Below are 8,263 nucleotides of genomic sequence, written 5' to 3' on the forward strand. Positions count from 1 at the left end.
TGATGTACCTTTGGACCTATTGTTTGGAAAGATAGCAAGCATGAGCCCCTTTCTCCCAGCACAGTGTTCCGAGTTAACCATAGCAACATTCTCAGCTTGAAGGAGACTTCACAAAATTCCTTTCTTACTGAACAAACTAAGCCTCAAACTGGGAGCTTCCCTCCCTGAGTGCAGAGGGAGGGGAGGCATCTAAGAGCTGGGCTCCAGTTAACTTCCCAGTCCTAACATTCAAGAGCCACGTGTGGTGGCACATGTCTGTTTTGTTTTGTTTTGTTTTTGAGACAGGGTTTCTCTGTGTAGCATTGGAGCCTGTCCTGGATCTTACTCTGTAGACCTCGAACTCACAAAGATCCACCTGCCTCTGCCTCCTTGAGTGCTGGGATTAAAGGCATGTGCCGCCACCACCCGGCTGGCACATAGGGGATCTCTGTGAGTTCAAAGACAGCCTGGTGAGAACTTGTTCCCCAAAACAAACAAATAAATAAAAATAAAAGGCATGCCAGGGGGCTGGTGAGACAGCTGAGCAACTAAGAACATTGGCTGCTCTTCCAGAGGTCTGGGTTCATTTCCCAGCACCCATATTAGGCAGTTTACAACCATTTGTAACTCCAGTTCCAAGGCATCTGATGCTTTCTTCTGGCCTCCATTGGCGTCAGGCTCATGTGGTGGGCAGACATGCATCCAGGCAAGACACTTATATGCATAAAATAATTTTTAAAAATTAAAGATATGCAAGTCATCGTGGAAAGTGGAGGACTAGAGGGCATAAGAAGTGGAGGAAAGAACTGATGCAGTGATGTCCCCCAGCCCTTCAGCTGAGGTTCTGGTGACCCTGGATGCGAGAGAGGGTGCAATGGCTTTGTTTCTCAGAAATCTAAACCAGAACTTGACTCTAATAAGAACAGTCCCCAGTGGACTAGGGAGGTGGCTCAGTGGCTAAGACAGCTTCCTGCTTTTCCAGAGGACCATGGTTTGACTCCCAGCACCCACACTGGGGCTCACAACCCTCTGTAACTCCAGTTCTGGGGTATTCAACACCCTCTGCTGCTGTCCTCCTCTGGCACTGCATGTACATAGTGCACACACATCATACAGGAGAGATATTCATACATACAAAATGAAAGTAAATAAAACCTTTTTTAAAATATTTATTTATTCATTATGTATACAGTGTTCTGCCTACATTTACACCTGCAGGCCAGAAGAGAGCACCAGACTGCATTATAGATGGTTGTGAGTCACCATGTGGTTGCTCTCTGGAAGAAAAGCCAGTGCTCTTAACCACTGAGCCATCTCTCCAACCCTATAAATAAAATCATTTAAAAAAAAACTTAGCTCCAAGCCAGGCAGCAGTGGCACATACCTTTAATCCCAGCACTTGGGAGGCAGAGACAGGTGGATCTCTGTGAGTTTGAGGCCAGCCTGGTCTACAGAGCAAGATCCAGGATAGTCACCAAAAGTACACAGAGAAACCCTGTCTCAAAAAAACAAAAAGGAAAAGAAGAAAAACTTAGTTCCAGAGCTGATGAGATGTCTCAGTAGGTGAAGGCCCTTGCTGCCAGACCTAACAATCTCGGTTCAGTCTCCAGGCCCCACATGGTGGGAAGAGAGAACTAACTCCCTCAATTGTCCTGTAACTTCCACAGCATGGTGAATGAGCCACCCCCAAAATAATAAACAAATACATGTAATGTTTAAAAAACACATTTAGCCGGGCAGTGGTGGAGCACATCTTTAGTCCCAGCACTCAGGAGGCAGAGGCAGGTGGATCTCTGTGAGTTCGAGGCTAGCCTGGTCTACAAAGCAAGTTCCAGGACAGCTAGAGCTGTTACACAGAGAAACCCTGTCTTGAAAAACAAAAAACATTTAAAAATAATAGCCCCGACCCCAAAGTTCTTCAGACCCAAAGCAGAAATAAAAACCAAGGCTGCCAAGAAGCTCCCCTCCTCCTCTCAGGAGGCTGAATTTTGAGGGTCCCTGTCCTCTTCCAACACCCTTTCCTGGCTGTCTTCTCCACCAGGCACAGCAGGGTCCCATCCTCCTCTGACATGTTCACACAGAACTCCTGTCTGGAGGCACCGAGTATGGAAGATGCAAAGACCAAGTCTGTCCAACTCATCAGTCTCCGCCGTGGCTGCCAGGCTGTCCTTGGCCTGTGCCAGATGATATCACATCTGGATAGTCAGGAGGTAGCAAGAGGCTGCTTGGGAGGGGACCCTTGCACAGAGCTGACAGACACATCCCTTCTCCTCAGAGGATGCCTGGGGGACCCTGGCCGTTGAGACAACACCCGAGGAACGGGTAGGTGGTGGAAGAGAGGGTTTGTGGGAATTAGTTACACAGAGACCCCTAAAGGTGGGGAGGCTCTTGAAGGGAGACAAAAAACATCAGTGCCGAGGGGGCTTCTAGGCCAGGGCAGATTCTGAGATGGGGGGAATAGCAAGAAAGGCCGTTCTGGCCTCACAGCCGGGCTCACCAGCAGCCCTTGGGTTGGCAGCCACACCCCAGCTGGGGAAGCTCAGCCCCAGCCTAAACTTGAACTGAAGGCTCACAGACCAGGCTCCAGACAGCCTTGTCCCGGAAGGGGATAGGGAGAGAGGCACTGAACCAAAGAAGCTGTGTGTGTGGAATCTGTAGTGGATCAGGCTGGGAGCCCTCCAGTGCCCCCTCCTCCACACAGGAGACAGGAGGACAAGTACCCGGGGAGCAGATCTGACCTATCCGGGCTCGGTGAGAACCTAAGGCTTGTTTGTCTCCACACCCTCTCGCCTTCAGTTCCAACAAACCTCCAGGAAGACACTGAGAAGGATTTGCCAACCAAGCCACAGGCACGGTGGTGCAGCCTGCAATCCTGGCACATGGGAGGCAGAAGCAGGAGGGTCGGGAGTTTGAGGCCAGCCTCAGCTACATAAGAAAGAGGTTGGAACTCAGTGAGACCCTGTCTCAAAAAAGAAAAAGAAACCGGGCGGTGGTGGCCAACACCTTTAATCCCAGCACTCGGGAGGCAGAGCCAGGCGGATCTCTGTGAGTTCGAGGCCAGCCTGGGCTACCAAGTGAGATCCAGAACAGGCACCAAAACTACACCGAGAAACCCTGTCTCAAAAAAAAAAAAAACAATATAATAAAATAAAATAAAAAGAACAGAAAGAGGGGGGAAAAAAAGGAAGAGGCAGAGCGGGAGAAAAGAAAAAGAACTTATCCATCAATCCAGGTGAGAATAGGGGATAGTTCAAGGTGTTTGTGCTATCCTTACCTGAAGAGGTAGGTCTCAGTATATAAACAGTGACATCCCCACCTCCCCCTTAGGCCAGGCTAGCCCAAGGGATGAACTGTATGGATCACATTCTCATACCAAGTGGTCTGGATCAAGAATGGAAAGGAGGAGACTGCAAACCAGTATCATCTGCCCCATATAACTTATTAACATCCAGGCAAGATTAATCAAGCCCAGAAACCTCGAGCAGACCCCTAATTAGTTGCTGCTGATAACTATATTTGTCATGCTCTCCAATTATTCCACTGTAAATTTCAGAGTTTAATTGCACCTTGTTCTTCATTGAAGTGTCACTATTTGCACACGCTCCCCTAATTCTTTAGCAAATTTGACAAAATTCAGCATTAAATATAGATTATCTTTAGATTTCCATAATTAACACAACCAAACTGTCTCAGGCCTAAATATTTCTCCCAGTGCCATAAATCTGGTCTGTCTCGGGTACCAGAGAGTCGCCTCCAGCTCCTGGGCAGAGGCTGTAGGGAGAACATACATGCACATCCATGAACTCACATGACATGTCCATACAAGGCTGGGACAGGCTTCATTTGGAGCACACCCCTGCAGACACATCCCTGGGCGGGACGCCCCATCAGGTTGCCACTGTGGAGCCTGCTTACAAATGCCTGGAGAGGAACAGGTAGCTGCTCTGTCTAACAGGATGCTGGAGGTAAAATGGGTAATTTACAAGTAGTGAGCTTCCTGTCACTGGAGGAGTGCAAGGACTCAGTTGACCTCTTGAGTAAGATATTGCTCCAGGGCTTCAGGCTGAGGATATGAGGGCTGTGCTGGTCACCTCTGGTCCCTTCTACCATTCTATAAGGAAAAAGCTTGAAGAATTCAGCCAATGGAGTGAGCAGGATCATGGCTGACCAGGTCCTCTGAACTGGAAGATTATCTGTGATTTGGGTCTAGTCACACAGGAGGTCCCCTTGGGTTCTTGTCACCATGAAGCCTGAACCCAAATCCCGGAGCAGCTGCCTTTGGATCTAGGTGACTTGGGCTGGAAGAGGAGAGAGGCGAGGATGTGGCACCTTCATGGCCTGCTGGGGGTCTGCTCGCGAGAGAATGGAGGAAGTTTGGATGTTAGAAGCCAGCGGAGGGCTGTAGTTCAGGTTCTGCCTCTACCACCCGCCAGCTACGTGGCTTCGGACATCTTCCGTAATGTCTCCGGATCTCATTTTCTTCACTTGAACAAAGGTCTATCCATTTTCTACTATCTGAAGAACATTTAATGATCTAGAGGCTCAGTCACGGAAGCTTGAAAAAGCCTGACCCTTTCAAGGCTTTCTGCAGAATGGTGGTAACAGGTGCCCAGGCCTATCAGGTACTCAGCAAACTGTGCTGATCAGAACTAACCCTGTGAACATTTTTATTTTATATATACATAAAAGGTAAAAAACCTTTTCCCTGGAAGTCAGTGACCCCAGTGGCTGCACATCCTCATACCCAGTGACTGCTCCCCATATCCCCTCCTTTTCTGAGGCCTGGAGTCCAGACTCCTGCGTTGTGAACCCATCTGGGCCACGGTGGACACTCCAGCCAGGTCTCTGTCTGGACCTAGCAGATCAGCTGCACGGCAGCCTGGCACCCTCCCTGTCTGCTGGCCCTCTGCCTCTCTGGTGCTGTGTGGTTGACACCTAATCCCTCAGCCCTTCCAGCTCGGCTTCCGTACTCAGAGACGGCCCAACCCATCCTGGAGAAAACTCCAATCTCATGAAAGGCCACTGATGTTCTTCCAAATTTGCTGCGAGTCTACTCGGAGACGCCTTCGCCTTTCGCCCGCTCCCATTTCACCCCTTCAACTACCAGCACAGCCTCTAAGGGAGGGGAGGGATGCCAGGGTGGGCAGGTGATGCAGGGGTGAGGGTAGACTACCTTGGTCCTTAGGGCAGTAAGACCCTGGATATGTCATGGATTTATGGGGAGCAAGCACCCCATCTGGAGGTCCCTGTCTTCCTTCAGGGCTTAGGCAGAGGTTTGTACCTGTCTGTCTGTGTGTACCTCTGAGCATCTGTGCAGAGATGGAGGAGGGCTTAGTCTGCAGCCTATGGTTCTCTCTCAGGGTCACAGGCTGGGTGGGGCTCCCCTGCCTTCTTCCACCCATCCCATCCCTGCCTCTACATATCATCTTGGAAATGGGATGCACTATATACTTTATGGGGGTATTAGATTTAGAATTTGGGGGGCTGATGTGGGGAAGGTATAAACACCTTCTCTGCCCCTACCCTGCGGTACAAAGCCCCGGGCAGGTATTCGTAGTGTTGGCTGGTCTAGACTTATCTGATGGGACTGCAGAGAATGGTGTCTAAGAAGTCTGGGCAGTGAGGGGTCTGGCATGGGGCCTGCCTGGGTCATGCCCAACATCAAGGTCAGTATTAATGGGAAAGAAGTCACAAATAATGACCCTTTGGCCTTTGTATGGTGGCTGTGGCCTGGCTGCTGACTGTCATTGCCTCAAGCTTCCCTTCCACACCTGCTAGGGCTAGAGATTGATCATGGACACGACTGGACATTTGAGCCCCCGGGATGATACCAAGATGGCCCACACTCTAGAGTGCCATTTTTTTTTCCTTTTTTCTAGGAAGGATGGGGAGGTGATTGTGACAGGAACTTGCTTGTATAGCCTCGCTGGCCTGGAAGCTGCTATGTAGTCCAGGCTACCCTGTGATGCTTCATCCTCCTGCCTCAGCCTCCCTGCTTAAATCTGTACAACTCTGGGGGCTGGAGAGATGGCTCAGCAGTTAAGAGCACTGGCTGTTCTTCCAGAGGTCTTGAGTCCAATTCCCAGCAACCCCATGGTGGCTCACAGCCATCTCTAGTGGGATCTGCTGCCCTCTTCTGGCATAAAAGCATGCATGCAGATAGAGCACTCATATACATAAACAAATCTTTAAGAAAAAAATTACACAACTCTTTCCACTTGCTGCTGTAGTTTTATCGTATTATGTAATTTTACATTTTGTTTTGTTTTGCTGATTCGCTGCTATAGTCCCCTTCTAGCACACAGTAGGTGCTCAATAAGTACTCACTAGTATGAGCTAAGCCTTGACCTCTGTCTTCAGAAGCACTCTGCCACTCCCTTCCCGTTCACCTGGTAGAGCTACTCTTTTAAGAAGTCCCATTGTCGCTTTTCCGCCCCCCCCTCCCCCGAGCGCCGCTCTGGCTGCACCGCACCCGCTCCGCTCCGCGCTGTCAGGCTAGCGCTGCCGTCCCCCAGCCTCCACCATGATCATCTACCGGGACCTCATCAGCCATGACGAGCTCTTCTCCGACATCTACAAGATCCGGGAGATCTCGGACGGGCTGTGCCTGGAGGTGGAGGGCAAGATGGTCAGTAGAACAGAGGGTAACATCGATGACTCGCTCATTGGTGGAAATGCTTCCGCCGAAGGCCCAGAGGGCGAAGGTACCGAAAGCACAGTAGTCACCGGTGTGGACATTGTCATGAACCACCACTTACAAGAAACCAGCTTCACAAAAGAGGCCTACAAAAAAGTACATCAAAGATGACATGAAATCACTCAAAGGCAAACTTGAAGAGCAGAAACCAGAAAGAGTAAAGCCTTTTATGCCTGGGGGTTTACTGCAGAGCAAATTAAGCACATCCTTGCTAATTTCAATAACTACCAGTTTTTTTATTGGTGAAAACATGAATCCAGATGGCATGGTTGCTCTTCTGGACTACCGTGAAGATGGTGTGACTCCATTCATGATTTTCTTTAAGGATGGCTTAGAGATGGAAAAATGTTAACAAATTGGATCTATCACCTGTCACCGTAACCGACTGCTGCTCACCATCCGCACAACACCAGGACTTAGGACAAATGGGACTGATGTCATCTTGAGCTTTTATTGTGACCATGATTTATTTGGAGTGGAGACATTGTTTTTTTCTTTCTCTCTCTCTCTTTTTTTTTTTTTTTTTTTTAAAGAAAAGACATGTCATGTAGGTTGTCTAAAAATAAAGTGCATTTAAATTGAAAAAAAAAAAAAAAAGAAGTCCCATTGTCAACCGGGCATGATGGTGGCCCACACCTTTAACCCCAGCACCAGAGGCAGAGGCAGGGGCATCTCTGGTTTACAGAGCGAGTTCCAGGACAGCCAGGACTCTGCAGAGAAAGTGTCTCGGGGGGGGGGGGGGGACCACCAAGTTCCACTGTCAAGTCCCGGCAGGGGAGAGGGAGCCCCACTTCCTTCCTTTGTACCCCCAGCTCCCAGCCACACTCTCCTCCAGCCTCACTACCGATTCTCTCCATCAATACTGGCCTGGGGCAGTCACACTTGGATGCCTACCCAGATCAATAACCAGCGGCTGCCATTGATCAGCCCTTGGGGTAATGAGGGCCAGGGGAGAAAATAAAAGAGAAAAGGGACAGGCAGGGAGTGCAGACATGGGCCCAGAGAGAGAACAGCCCCAGGGGGGCCTAGGAACTGGCCAGGGCAGAGAAATGGAGAAACGGGAGGCAGGGTAAGATGCTGGCGCCCATGAATGAGGGCCAAGTGGCAGCTATGAAGGAGATGCTGAGAAAGATAAAAACTAACCAACAACCAAAAAAAAAAAAAAAAGGACAGGAAGGAATGGTAATCTGATCCCAGGAGAAAGCTCTGCTTCACAAGGACAAAGCGGACTCGGGTGAAGGAGCACTGGAGCAAAGCCAGGGTTTGAACACACGCCTGGCTTCTCCCGGGGTCCAGACTCATTGCAGCACCCCACTGCAGGGTCTTATGGCCTGGTGCAAGCCCATGCACAGCCCAGTGGGAAGCTGGAGGTGGGGGTGCCCCACGCCTGCACTGAGGTACCAATGTAGGATGTCACTGTAGACTTGGCTAGCTCTCAGCAGCAGGCCTCCTAATGGTGCTAGGCTGGAGGGTTCTTTCCCTGCCCCTGTTCTGTTCTCACCCAGCCCTTTGTCCCTCCCAAACGCTTCTGGTTGCATAAAACGACCCTGGGCATGTGCAGTTTCCCATCTACAAGCCAAAGGGAGC

The 8,263-nt window shown here is 50.0% G+C and overlaps 1 pseudogene; it reads left to right on the plus strand.

Moving 5' to 3' along the window:
* The first annotated feature begins 6,481 nt into the window (after positions 1-6,481).
* LOC114707714 lies at positions 6,482-7,057 on the plus strand (annotated as a pseudogene).
* Positions 7,058-8,263: the final 1,206 nt, after the last annotated feature.

The sequence above is a fragment of the Peromyscus leucopus genome, chromosome 8b (genome assembly GCF_004664715.2).
Source record: "Peromyscus leucopus breed LL Stock chromosome 8b, UCI_PerLeu_2.1, whole genome shotgun sequence".
NCBI classification, from domain to species: Eukaryota; Metazoa; Chordata; class Mammalia; order Rodentia; family Cricetidae; genus Peromyscus; species Peromyscus leucopus.